This window comes from Centruroides sculpturatus, unplaced genomic scaffold, assembly GCF_000671375.1.
Source record: "Centruroides sculpturatus isolate CEXI.00-Female unplaced genomic scaffold, Cexi_2.0 scaffold1042, whole genome shotgun sequence".
In the NCBI taxonomy this organism is placed as follows: domain Eukaryota; kingdom Metazoa; phylum Arthropoda; class Arachnida; order Scorpiones; family Buthidae; genus Centruroides; species Centruroides sculpturatus.
In genome coordinates, this window is record NW_019385274.1 from 214,595 (window position 1) to 230,081 (window position 15,487).

A 15,487-nucleotide genomic window follows, 5' to 3' on the forward strand; every position below is an offset into this window, starting at 1 on the left:
AATTTAATGGGCAGATACACAAAATTTAAAACCATTAATTTATTTAATTTAAAATATATGCTCTCCACCTCAAATTAGTAGTGACTAGCTCCTACACATCATATTTTTTCTTTAACATTAGAGTCGTGCTGGTCATCTAACAGCTTTCAGAGGGAAGTTTTGAATTGAAATAACATGATTTCTGGTACAAACCAGAAGTTCATATGTAATTAATTGAGGCCTCCTGCCACTAAGGTTTCCATATCTGACATCAGATTTCATTTTTCTAAATCCATTCTCAAGATTAAGGAAAGACAGGCGAATGGACTGATGACAGTGGAAATTTATAGGTCCACAATTTTTTTGAAATTGTAGCCCATGAGACAAAGTAAAATTTAAGTATGAGAAAATTTTATATTAGTTGGGTCTTTTTTAAATAAAGCTAATTTAGTCATTATTAAACAATTTTTTTTTTCAAATTAAACATTATTAGACAAATGAATTAGCCTTGGAAAAGTCAAGAAACTAGAAGAAAAAGAAAACGATTACTTCCATACAGTCAACAATATTTTAATTGAGAAAAACAACATAAGTAGTTTAAGTATGTTAATGAGAAAAATTAATAATATGAAACTAAACAATAAAATAATTCTGTTTTATTTCAAACTAAACTATCAATTCTCTTTGAATAAAAATACTATTATGCTTTTTAATTTTACAGTACTTTAATATCAAATTTAGAAATGTAAAAAATTTTAAATTATAAAATTGAAGTATGTTATCTTATTTAAAATTAGCATCAGATATATTTATAGTAAGAAAATTATATTAACTAAATATAAAAAATTTGATTTAAAAGTTATAACCTTTCTTATTAGGAGAAAACATCTTTAATAATATTTTTATATTAAGAATAATTTCATGTGGCTAAAAATAAACTCCTAAGAATAAATAATTATCTAGTCTAAAAATAAATTTTATGAAGAAAATGAATTATGTGAAGTAAATCCATTTTTGTAAATTTAATATCTTGAAAGACTAAAGTATTTCTTTATGTATTGATTCTTTACTGATACCAGAAATTCTTGTTAAACTCTGAGATTTAATATTTATTATTATTATTCAATGAAGATAAAAAATTCAATTTTGAATATAACTAAACCGTTCAAATTAATTCTCTATTTCAATTACTGAGATGAAAGTAAAATAAAAAATTAACTGGAACTGTATCAAAGTCAATACTTCAGAATGCCATAAATGTTTTTTAATATTTTTATTAATGTGAAAAAATTTTAATCTAAAAAAATGTNACGCTTTATCTTTATTCTTCCTATCCTCTTACTGAAATCTAACATTTCTTTCCCTTATGAATGTATGCAATAAATGACGGTAATAATAGTTGTTTATGTGGTCACAAATAAAAACAACAGGTAGATTTATATCATATACTTGCCTGTATTTCTTTAAAATTGACATGAAAATTGAATCCGTAATCCTTTTCTTTCTGGTATAAACTGTATCTCATATGCTGACTTGACCAAAGATGAACTTATTGATCTTAGTTTACAACTTACTACAGTTGAAGTTTAACTCAAAAAGCCTTGGAAAATTCTAGTATTCACTGAGAAAAGCCAATCCTCGTCTTGTAAAACGAACTATGGAAGTTGTGCTTCCATTTACAGCAATGTATCTTTGAGAATCGAAATTTTCAACACTTGTAACAATGAAAACAGAGTCGAAACCGATTAGACGTCTAACTAGTGGCGTGCCGGGACATTTGATTATAGGAAAGCAGTGTTTCTGTAAGAAGCCGACTTCCAGGGGCAATCAGTTAACTGCGCGTCAGTGATGGTCTAGGGTCCATTCGTATTCATTTGTTCGATAAGCCAGTAAAAATCGTATACTTCTCTAAATGTATTTTTTATATCGCAATTACATTCTGTATCGCTAGCCACAATATAAGGGCTACAATTAAAAATAAAATAATAAAAACTTACTTGGTGAAATAAAATGTGCGGGGGATGTGCATACTTGGTACAAAATATTCTTCAATTGTATGAATATACTTTTAAAGAAAATTATAATTAAATATAGCTTTGTAAAGAAATGTACATAAAAATAACAAAATATTCTTTACGTTTTAAATCTTAAAACAATTCACTTACTCAAATAGCTCCTTACGAGTGGCAAATGAATGGAATCAGAGACCATCCTGCAGTGTGTGTATGTGTATACAGTCGACCCCTATAACGCGGGTTCATATAATGCTGATTCGTATATCGCGGCGAAAAAATTGCGACCGTATTCGTATAAAGACGCTAAAAGAGACTCATAAAATGCGGTACAACGTCATCGCCGACTCGTGTCGCGACAGGATTGGTCGAATCTGGACCAATAGTGGACGAGCAGCCGAACTACTTATACCCTACGGAGAGTTTAGGCAGGTAAGTTAAGCTTACTATCGCCTGTACAGTATATAAATTAGGTACTGTAAGTCTAATACAGTACTGTAATTTTATACATTTCTTATAAAAAAAAACATTTATTCAACGGCCATAAAAATTATTTCTATTAATGATGTCTCCAAAGTTCAACGAATTTTTCGCAGAAAAATAACTTATCAGAAAATGCGCCCGCCAGTTGGTGCGCTGCTCCGCGACGAAAACAAGCTTAATTAAGCAATGGCGTCGTCGAATGGTGCACACTCGGTAAGTAATCCTACAATTTTTTGTTTATAGCATAGCTTATACGGATTATTCCCAAAAAAGTATACGTGTTATGGAAATGTTGAGTCAAATTAGTCTAGAATCGATTAATTTTATGGAAGAAAACCTTTCAAACAGCCATAGTCCGTAAACTGCGCACGTGCCGGGCTGTGATTGGCTCATGTAGTTAAGGATTCCTACAACGTAAAATTCTTATAAAGTGGAACGTATCTACCGCGTTATAGAGGGGTCGACTGTATATGTATAATCAGTAAAAAATATTTGGATACAAGTAAATGATTTTGTTATAACAATTCAAATTCAGATTTTAATACCAAAAGTAAATTGTTACCAGAGCCTCTTTGGCCATCGGCTATTGCGACCGACGTTACCGCTTCCCGGGACTGGACCCAGAGGTTGGATTTTGGGAAGCATGTTCGCGTTGTGAACGGTGTTGTTTATAATGCACGTGAATGGAATCGTAGGTGATTGGATGCGACGAACGTGTCGTTGTTTGAACTGTGTGTTTCAGCGTGAAGGATGTTGTTGTTTATGTGCGTGGATGTGAATTACTAATGTGAGTACGACAAGGGGAAAAAATTAAAAACCCCTTGTCTACTTACATCTAGATTAGTAAATTAAATTTAAGGTTTCAGTTTGAATGTTTAGTATGACAAGAGGGAAAAAAATAAAAAATCTCTTGCCTTCTTATCCTAAATTAGTAAATAGAAAATGAAACATTAAATTTAAATGTTAGTATGACAAGAGGAAAAACAAACGAAAAAACCTCTTGCCTTCTAATCCTAGGTTAGTAATATCCTTCAGAAATAGCAAAGGAAAAAGTTGTTTGCATCTCTTACGAAGCGACGCTTTTTCCTTTGCATTCTTGCCCACATCGAACGAGAGGATCCCACTCGTTGTAAAAGAGAGGAATGATCGAAATATTCCTCCTCTCTCAGTGCGGCAAAGATGATGTCGTCAACATGGAGGCATTTCACTTTTCGGAACACGTCCGAATGGCGAAATGTCTTCTCTCCGTTCAATGCGGAACAAAGAATGCTGTCGACATCTGCTATTCCTGAAGGCGATCCCGTGAAGAAAGAACCCCTTCCGCGATCGATGGAAGAGAGTTCCTCTCCCCGCTCAAAGGGGAAAAGACCCTCTCTTCATCGATTGCGGAAGGAGAACGCTCTTCACACTTTTTCATCTTCTTAGACCGCGGCCACCGCCAAAACCGCCAACTTTTCATTCTGTAAAGAAAGAAAGTAACAAATATATATATATATACATTAATGGGATTCGGATATACTTAACGCAGAAAAAGTTCAAGTTTATACTCACGACAGAGCTGGCGTTAGATACAGTACTACCGGAAATTGCTAGAACATACGAACTCCATTTGCAGTAGAGACGACAAAAGACACAGACCGACCCGGAACGAAGAAACTCTCTTACGTGCAATTTGTATTTGTAGGACAGAGAAGTAAAGCTACGCAGCACGTAGCGCAGCCATGCGGAAAAGGCATTCGTATTCGATCGCGAGCCCAAGTCGTGACAAGTGTTTCGTTCTACAGCAATTTACCCTAATGTGCGTACAAGCGGTCCGTCACCTAAACGCAACGACGACACTTAATGGAGTTTCGTTCAAAGAAATTTCGTACGAGAGTCGACGAAAACACAACGCGTGTCCGCAGCCCGGACACGAACGTTTAAGTGGCACAAAGCATTTGCAGAGGGTTACGTAAGTGTGGAAGATGGACTGCACTCAGAAATGACCACATTGTGGAAAGAGACAAACAGCTTAAGGAAAAGAATTGTTTGTGTCCAGCCTGTATAGATAACTGCTAAGTGTATTAGATGTGTTTTAGCTCTACAGACAATTTCATTCTCGCAAAGTAAGCCATTGAAAAGCGTTGTAACTAATACATAGATTCAATGGAGAAGTCGGAGGTGAAAGGGCGAAATTTTTGACGTCCCGGATGTGTCGAAGGAACATCTCTTGCTTCAGATTACGATCTCTGTTTAACCTTCATCCCATCAGGTTTCGAGTGTATGTTTTATGATTACGCGATGCAATTTGTATTTAGAGTTAGTATTAAATACGTTTTAATTGAATTTCTATATATAAGATCCTTATTCTTTGACCGTGTTTATAAAATATAAATCTAAATTGATTTATTTTCGTAATTAATTAATGAGCAAATACTTAATCCTTTGCGTCCGTCGTTTAAAAGTCGTTTCGGATGGTAATTCAAACGAAAAACACAAGCGACCGCAGATTTAAACGCAAATATGCAAAGTCCTAGTCAGCCGATGTCGTCTCCGAAAGTTGCACTAAACGAAACGAAAATAAAATCTTAACGCTAGCTAATTTCTAATTAAAATCTTACTTGGTGTAATGTCGGCGTCCACAAGTCTTCTTAAAACCACGTTCGGGAAGCAAAGAACACTGAAAAAAGGCAGAAAACAGCAAAAACCAGAGCAAAGAGCGCACTCGTCCGTTCGGCAAGCGAAAAACGTGCAAAGTAACGCAAAATCGTGTTGCAACAATACGCGTTTCCATAGAAACGGCAATTGTTGCGAGATTAGAAAGCGCGTAACGAATTCGAATGCGATTGACGTCATGGATTCTTTTTGAATTTTAAGGCTAAATATCCGCATTTTTTACATTTGTATCCCCCGAGTGATGACGAATTGGGATGAAGAGACTCCCTACCATCCTCCTCCTACGGTTTCCATTCTGCACAAGGGGTTAGAAGCGAGATTTTCTATAATCGAACCTCGCCAACCCCAATACTAGAAGAAATCCTTCCTCTCGTTCGTCCAGTGTTTTCCGATTGACCAACAGAGCAAGTTTTACTAAATTTCGTAATATTTCGTTTATCTGATGCCATTTTAAGAGCGCTTACCTGACGTCATCGGACGTTGGTTATAATAAATATGCGTGTTATAGTTTAGTTATGTAAACGTTAATTAAAGTAACTTGTATAATAAGCGAATTTTATGAATTTACCTGACCAATAGAAAATATCGTGTATGTATTGTACAGTATTTTACACGAAACAATCAAATATAGATCTTTCTACAGTAGAGCATCGACTATCCGAATCAATTGGGGACTGGGGTTGTTCGGAAAAAAAATCGATATTTCGGATAACCGGTTATGTACGAAAAAATATATTAACCTATCCCATGTTGAAATTTTTCTCTGTTGTGTGTCGCTTCGCGTTGAATTTTTGTCGATGTTAAGCCTAACGTAAACTTTTTAAAATAATAATTGTGACTATTGTATCGAATACAATCGTACCCAGCAAAAATAAACAAATAACGTAACCAACACCTTGTTGCTTGCTGAGGGAGTTTTATTAAAATCGAACGTTTTCGATCCACTTAACGGATCATCATCAGGCAAGAATATACGAAAATGGAATACATCATAAATGGAATAATAAGTTCAAAAATTCAAAATATCAATAAACTGATAACATATCAATTAATAAAAATAAAAAATAAAAAAAATAAATAAAAAATAATAAATTGTAAACGATACCAAATAATAAATAATATACTACAACGACTACACATTAATACTAAGTTTCCTTTAAATCAAATAATTATCATATTTCAGTTGTTGCGCTACTTGTAAGCTTCTTAACGGCAAATTTCCAAGCCGAGGGAAGACCCTCCGCATCCCTAGCATTAATGCAACTGTCCTTAAGTTTGCTCCTATATATCTCCATTTTTTCGGCCGTCTTCGCCAAAGTTGGTGAGTGTACTTGTCTCACGACTTCCGCTTCCTCCCATCCAATCAGGGATCCTTGGGCCTGCGCCATCTGGGCCAAAATTGTTGTATTATAAAGGGGTTGTTAAAAAAGAAGATAAGGCAGGTGTTTACAAGATTCCCTACGAGAACCAGCTATTAGGAATAAAAAAAGATTACATAGGAGTTACCACCAGAAGCCTCGGGGTACGGATTAGAGAACATAAGTATGATGCTAGAAAAGGGTCTAATACAACAATTTTGGCCCAGATGGCGCAGGCCCAAGGATCCCTGATTGGATGGGAGGAAGCGGAAGTCGTGAGACAAGTACACTCACCAACTTTGGCGAAGACGGCCGAAAAAATGGAGATATATAGGAGCAAACTTAAGGACAGTTGCATTAATGCTAGGGATGCGGAGGGTCTTCCCTCGGCTTGGAAATTTGCCGTTAAGAAGCTTACAAGTAGCGCAACAACTGAAATATGATAATTATTTGATTTAAAGGAAACTTAGTATTAATGTGTAGTCGTTGTAGTATATTATTTATTATTTGGTATCGTTTACAATTTATTATTTTTTATTTATTATTTTTTTATTTTTTATTTTTATTAATTGATATGTTATCAGTTTATTGATATTTTTGAACTTATTGTTCCATTTTGATGTATTCCATTTTCGTATATTCTAGCCTGATGATGATCCGTTAAGTGGATCGAAAACGTTCGATTTTAATAAAACTCCCTCAGCAAGCAACAAGGTGTTGGTTACGTTATTTGACTATTGTATCGTTAAAAATGATTTCTTTATTTGTACAAACAAAATAAATATATTGATAAATATAAAAACAATAAAAAATTATACTTCAGAAGTTAATTTAGTATCAAAAACGTAAAATGTTTGAGTACAATAAAAAAATATTAACTTGTACTGGAACTAGAAAGAATTAATCAAAATTATTACCTTTTTACATATTCCAGCAAATAATTTAATATCGTAAAAACGTTTTCGATCGTCTTTAGCGATCTTCATAGCCCAAGACATAGCCAAAGATTGCAACGCCACAGCACTTGCGAAAATTTAAATTTGCTGACTGGAATTCTTTCTGATGATTGACGTTTCGGATGATTGACTTTCGGATAATCGACGCTCTACTGTATATTCAAACTGAGAAAAAGATCGTTCGTTTCGAGAAATGTAACTGTTTTATATAATTGATAGATGTTTTATAAAAAATCATCTATCAATAACAACGAGTTGCGGTACTTTCTCGGCTGTTGTAAATTTTATTTAGAAAATAACTTTTATGTTTTTAATTATATTATAATAAATAAAACCATTGTGTGTGACGCCATCTGTTATGAGATTTCGTTATATAAACCTTTCATATTTTTAATTATTATAAAATGGCAAAAGGTTTAATTTTAAGGGTATGGAAAAAAAAATTATAAATGCTAGTAACGAGTAAAATCTTCATTAACTCCGACCCTGTTGAAATATGACACATGACACCTGCTCTATCTCCCTAACCTCTTGACCTTTAAGCTTTTGTTTAAGTAATATTCTGGCTCCTTCAGCGGGGTTTTATTTAATCGCTTAATTATTTAACTACTTTACTTCTTAAGTAGAAATAAGTCGAAAACGGATACTTTGTACTTGAATATTTGTAGTCTTGGGAAAGAAGTGGAAAGACGAATTTTTATGACAACGGATACATAAATCATAGATTTAAGGAAAATAAATTCTAGAGCTTTTTTGTACATTGTGCGTCTCATTCATTAAATTTGGTTGTAAATGATGCTGCCAAAGTAACAGTTAACGTTTCTTTCTGCATCTCCTTATAGATGGGACATTCTAAATCGTAATATCACTGGTTTAACATTGAAATCCGTAAGTAATATAAGATTCCCGGGAGAGCAGAATAAATATATCAAATATTTTAATGGATTTTTTAAAATCTCCTGTCAACTGTACAGAATCTTTTAATGGATTTTTTAAAATCTCCTGTCAACTGTACAGAATCTTTTAATGGATTTTTTAAAATCTCCTGTCAACTGTAGATGTTCCGACCGTTCTTTTTCGCTTGATTCTTCATAATTCAGATAGCGCAATGAATAAGCCATTTGCCACGCGGCTTAGCGGAATCGACCGCAGTAGTGCGCAATGTAGTTGAGAGAGACACAAAGTTCACGTTGTGGCAGCGGCCATACTACGCCGAAAACACCGGTTCCCGTTCGATCACCGAAGTGAAACGACGTCGGGCCCGGTTAGTACGCAGAACGGATACGACCTCGGAACACCGGGTGCTGCTGTCTTTTGTTTTATTTTGAAATCTACGTTAATCTATCGCAAAATATTTGTTTAAAAAAACGGAAGCTGATGCTTTGAAGAAAGTTTTTCGATATGCGAGAGTTGAAGTGGCTCGAAATATAAATTTCTTCGACGAATTCGTTTCTCTTACGTGGCAGTCAACAGTAACATTTTTCGACCACCGACTAAGTCATCAAGTGTCTTATATTCCATCGATTTTAGAGAAAATAAAATCCTAGTATTCCGAAACAAAAATAACATTCAAGCCGAGCCAGCCAGGATTCGAACCTGGAATCTTCTGATTCGAAGTCAGACGCGTTAATCCGTTACACCACTGGCCCGTTGTCTTCGTTTCTCTTTTGGTTAATAAAAACACAACGCGGGTCTCCATATTTCCGATATTCGCGTGAAAAGCAGGAAACATCGCAGTATCGGACGACCAACGCGCTTTACGCCTTTCCTACAGCATATTTCTTTTTCTCTTGCATCGATCGATTGTCTGAATCTGATCGTCGTCCAATTAATTATTCACATCAAATTCACAATATAATTATTCGCGGCCAATTTGTCTCATCTCGTCAGTTTCCTTTTTTTCTATTTGTATTTTGTTTGCGTTTTATTTGTTAATTTAACATTGACAGAGAATTTTATGTAAATAACCTGTAAATATCTGAGGTACATAGAATTTATGTTTGTTTGATAGATTTTTTTTCAATGATTTTTTTATAGGATAAATTATATTGGTCAAATTTGACCAACAAATATGTTTGATCTAGTAATACTTATTGGTTAGGTTCAAGATGTAACTATTATATTAATCAGTATGCTTTAGAAAATTTACAACTAATCTATATACTTTATCACTTTATTGCCTGAATTTTTATTTTTAGATAAAAAATTATTTTATATTTCTCATTTTATCATCAGAAGAGGTGTTTATTAACAGATAAGTAAATAAAAAAAATTAAAATGTAAATTAAAAATTTTTTAATTATGGGACTTATTAGTCCCGTCAGGCTTTAGAGCACATTTGGACTTAACAATTTTTTTTCTTGTTTAATATTATAAAAATAAAATATTTTTGTTTTATATAAAGAACTTTTATCAGCGAAATTGGCAGATTAAATGCATAATTATGTATATTAAGTATTTGATAATTTTTACAATATAATAAGGTCAAAATTTGAAAAAAAAAATTAAAATGCATGACAAAACTGAAATAAAATTGATTCGTTTAATAACTTATGATTTGTGAAAATGTAAAAAGCAATTTTTTCCCCATTTACACACAAGAAAACTTTACATAATGTGCATGTTGAATGTGGTTTTGATGTGTTTCAATATCAGATGGAAATTCTTTTGATAAAAGATTATCTATTTATTCATATATGCCTTCTATCCATATTAACTATTAAAATGTTAAACAAATTCATAAATCTGTACAGCACAATGTAGAAAATACAAATTTTTAACATTTACAAAAATGATACTCTCAGGCCTGATGGGACTCATAAGTCCCAAACATATTTTGATCTCATACAGCTTGCATATCATTAATTCTAAAAACATAATACATTGAAATCAAACTACACATATCTAGAATATATATTAAAAAAAATACAAAGACAGTTAACTTGGAAACAATAAGTAAAATTTGGCAACAAAGAAAGCAATATCAGCTACTACCATTCAAACAACACATGATGTGAAACTTTTTTCGACAAAACTAAAACAGAAACAGTTTGAAAGTTACCACCCTATAGAGGAGAAAGAGAACACTTTATACAATAAAAAAAAAAATGTAAGTTCTAGTAAGCTATAATCTATACACAATGAAATAAAAAAATTCAAAGATAGTGGGACTAGAAAGTCCAGTGAGGCAATAAAGAGTTATAGCTAAGCTAATATATTTTGCTCAATATGTAAACGTTTTATGAATTGAACATATTGAATAACTCATAATTGTTGTTTTTTGGAACTAAAAAAAATCTATAAAAATTTATTTGAATATAGATGTTACCGCTAAAGCTCGAAAGTCGTTAATGCGTACATTACCTAGCTAATCTGCAGATTAACTAGGGTGGTCCATTAAAGTTGCTAAAATTGTTCTATTTCTCAAATTACCTAGGTAATGTGCAGATTATCTACGTAGGTAATCTGCAAATTACCTACTAGGCACTCGGTAAAGTGAAAATAAGATCTTTGCTGGAACAACTGCAACGTTTCTGTACGCTTAAATTAACATAATGTTCTTTATTTAATTTATTTAATTATTCTCCCAGCGGTTCTAAATTATTTAAGTTAATTAATTTATTTATAATTATTAATGTTAATAAGAGATGGCGCCTAACGCTTACCTCTAGAGCCAAATTGGTTACGTAATTCATTTAGTAATTAGCCTTAAACTAGCCCGATAGATTTTCGGCATACGGTTGGTCTTTATTTAATTTTCGATATCTAAAGAATCAAGTTAATACAATCAAACAATCGACAAATTAGTTGATAGAATCAATCATCAACCAATTCAAAAATACAAAAAAATCAAACGGTTTAAAATATTAATACAATTAGAGAAATTATTATATAGATAACCATCTATGGAATTTCGGGACTTTGAGTATCTATCTGAACTGAGGGGACCGAGACGACTTCAACGATACCCTACTTTTGGACCGGAGACGAAAAATAATGAAGTTATCATACTTTTTCTGGTGATCGCATGATATAATTGTGCAGTTAATGTTACCTTTGGTGAGTAAAATGGCGGCTCGTCTCTGATTCCAGCAAACAGAAGAAAGGAAACAGTGGGGACGCACGTTGTAACCTAACCTAGTCTAATAAATTATCATAATTATTACCAACCAAATTATTAGAATAGGTTAGGTTAGGTTTGAACGTGCGTCAGAGACGAGCAGCCATTTTACTCATCATAGGTAACATTATCCAATTGTGCTTACTTATTAGTGCTGTCTAAAGATTGGTGACACTTTGAATTTCATAGCAATTGGTTTTTGCGATAAGCACACCTATTTGCGGCAAAGATCTTATTTTCGCTTTACCGAGTGCCTGGTAGGTAATGTGCGGATTACCTAGATACTCTGCACATTATCTAGGTAATTTGAGAAATGGAACAATTTTCACAACTTTAACGGATCACCCAAGTTAATCTGCAGATTAGCTAGGTAATGTACACATTAACGACTTTCGAGCTTTAGCGGTAACATAGATACTAATAATAGTTCAGTTATTTGTTTGAGTTTAACTGATGTATGTTGAATAATTTTTAAAATTGTCAAATTATGATAATAGATTATTCACAGTCTGATATATATTCTTATATTTAAATACTGTATATTCATGAATGTGTTTTACCAAATCAAACAAAACAGCAGTTCTTGGAATGTTCAAATTTATTCATATTTTGCTAAAAATTCCAGAATCGACATTTAAAATTTTTTTCATTGCATTCATTTTCTTCATTATTTCGGTTATATTTGCATAAACTGGTGCGATTCTGTTGTTGCTGCTGAATGTTGTTCAAAAATGGCTGAACAGCAGATAAAGTATTTAATATACTCGTCTCCAGTTCACTGGCAGTTTATGTCACCCTTCTTTTTTTCTTTTTATATTTGTCAGTTGTATTGATCTGACACTGTCACCGGTGGATGTTGATGCACCATCACAACGCTCTGACAATGAAGAAGATGTCCTCTTTTCAGATGCATAGAAGTCATCTTGTTTATTGTCTGGAACATTCTGGTATCAAGAGTATGTAGACACATCCCCATGGAGTACTCTTGTACTGTACTCCCATGAAATGTTGATGTTTCTGCTGCAACATTGACTGGCGCTGAATAATTACATCGAGTCCTAAAAGCCAATAAAACTATTTGAGCATTCTGTGAAATATCCTAAAGCAGTGTTTTTCAATCTGTGGTCCGTGGACCACATCTAGTATGCAATGTTGGAATAGGTGGTCTGCAAGGAGACATAAATTAATAAAGATTAAAACTTTGTTAAATATGATTCACTTTTAATAGTTTACTTCCAATTTAATTAATTATTTCCATGTGTATTTAAAACATAATTTTAGATTTATTATGTTATAAATGGAACAATATGTCCCAAATGTTGATAATAACCACACAGGTTTAAAAAATTGAGGCCTATATAACTTTTTCAGACATCTATAGGTTGAGAAACACTGTCATAAAGGCTTCAAAATAAAGTCAACTACAGCATACTTACTAGCTTCAGGAATTGTCAGCCTGGGCTTCAGGAACTGAAAGATATATTTTCAAATATCTGCACGTGCATATCTAGTCTATATATATTTTGATGACTACATACCTGTCATTTGGACAGTCTCCGCCTCGGTCTTCCATGTGTTATTTATTTATTATTTTCTTTTATAACTATTGCACTATATTTATAACTATTAAATATTCATTACCAAATTGTACTGTATCTAATATAGTACAATTTGGTAATGAATACAGTAGAGCATCGATTATCCAACTCAATTGGGGACTGGGGTTGGTCGGATAATTGAAAAGTCGGATAACCGAAAAGTATGAAAAAATCCATTACAGTAGAGTCTCGATTATCCGACCCAATTGGGGACTGGGGTTGGTCGGATAATTGAAAAGTCGGATAACCGAAAAGTATGAAAAAATCGATTAGTGTAGTATATTATTATATCCCATGTAATTAGTATACAGCCGACCCCCCATAACGCTGTTGATTTTCTCGTTTTAATTTTATATGAATTCCATGTTGTACGAGTCACTTAGATTTTACAAATATGTGTGCCGGGCTGTGAACAGCTCACGTATTTGTAAAATCTAAGTGACTCGTACAACATGGAATTCATATAAAACGGAAAAATCAACAGTGTTATAGGGGGTCGACTGTATTAGTATATCAGTATATCGCTATTAACCTACTTCGCGTTGAATTTTCCTCCATGTTAAGCCTATCAAATTTAAAAAAAAGAATAATAATAATCGTCGCTATTGTATTGTTAAAAATTAGAAAATTAAGCCTCGTTTAAATACTGGCTCCCTTTCATGGTCGATCCAGTGTTGCCAGCTAAAACACGTAAAAATAATATTAAAGTAGCCAAGACATAGCCAAATATTGTAGCGCCGCATCACTAGCGGACATTTGAATTTGCCGACTAGAATGCGGTCGGTTAACCGAGGTAACGGTTAATCGGGGGTCGGATAATCGATGCTCTACTGCAGTGGTCCCCAACCCCCGGGCCGCCCAAAGAACATTAAATTATTTCCATTTTATTTACTATGGTGCATTTGTCTCCGGTTTGTGCGACTTTTAATAGACGACGGAACAGCGGAATAAACTGGATATAAGAAACACACTTCGAGTGTCATTGCCTTCTATTACCCCCAGATGGAACTGTCTCGTTGCAAAGAAACAAGCTCAGGGTTCTCATTGATTTAGCGTTCTGGTGAGTTAAAATGTTAAATCACATTATATTCATTTTTTGGTGTAATTGTATTTTATTTTGAAGGCACGTTTAAATACAGTTAAATTAAAATTATTAAATTAAATCAATGTAAAATATGAACAATCAACGTCCCCCCTCAGTGGGCCGCGGTAAAGTTATCAAACGTTGACCGGTCCGCGGCGATAAAAAGGTTGGGGACCGCTGCTCTACTGTATTTAAAAAGTATTTGTTTGACAAAATTTCTTTAATTTTACATATATTATTTATTTATTTATATTTAAATATTAGTATCAAAGTTAAAATATATCTAATAACATTTAAAAGTTTTTTCAATATATTGTTCGTGTATAGAAAAAAATTTGTGTATGTATAAATAGGAGTGTTTTACCGAATTGTCTTAAACTCAATAGTCACAAGGTATTACTTAACCTGTATATTTCATTACTATGCGGGTATTGTTTACTCTAGAAATAATCATAGGCTCGGATTATCAGAAATGTCATTAGTTACAATGTTGTATTCTTACGACATCGTAAAATACGACAAATTTACGACATATCGTATCTACAATTCACAAAGCTCATTGTAACTTCATTTACTATTAACCACAAAATATCAGTGATCTGATTCCGAGAGTATACTGTTAATAGGAATGTAATCCAGGAACTTTCAAAGGCGCAAGTTGTTTTCGACGTAAGTTTCGGGTATACAGTAAATGGAAGAGAGTAAAATGAGGCTTCATTTTACTTCTTCCGAAATACAGGCGTTGATAGATGGAGTTAAAAATAATAATAATAGAAAGGAGGGTAGATCCAATTATCACTTCTCGCGGAAAAGGTAATTGTTGGAGATCAATTTAAGAAGTGAATAGTGTTAGTAATGTAATGTGCATAGAAGCATAGATACAATCCGGTGTAAATGAAGAGATTACAAAAGCGTTTCAAAGAAAATCGTTAGTGAAATTTCTATATAATTGATTATAACAATTCTGCTTATAATTTTAACATTATTTTATCTATACATGAACGCCTTTCCAAACGTGGTTTCAATTTTTAAGTTAAACTAAAAATCGTTTCTCTCGACATTCGATAGTATCAAATTCATTCCGTTAACAAAATACCTTCGATCGACAGAGGAGATAAACTGTAAATTTTCGATGAACTGTGTATTCTACGATCAAGAAAGCTAAATAATCATCATCCATCTTGAATTGTCTTGACTTACAACAACTTATTCTATGTCGTATATAACGACGTCTATTTATGA

General features: G+C 33.2%; 1 non-coding gene and 1 pseudogene across 1 annotated transcript; one reads left to right on the top strand and one right to left on the bottom strand.

Annotated features, from left to right (window-relative positions):
* The first annotated feature begins 8,637 nt into the window (after window positions 1-8,637).
* LOC111637043 lies at window positions 8,638-8,756 on the top strand (annotated as a pseudogene).
* Window positions 8,757-9,018: 262 nt separating this feature from the next.
* Window positions 9,019-9,092, bottom strand: Trnar-ucg. Its single transcript has one exon. It is a non-coding gene; the product is annotated as a tRNA-Arg (tRNA).
* Between the last annotated feature and the right edge of the window lie 6,395 nt (window positions 9,093-15,487).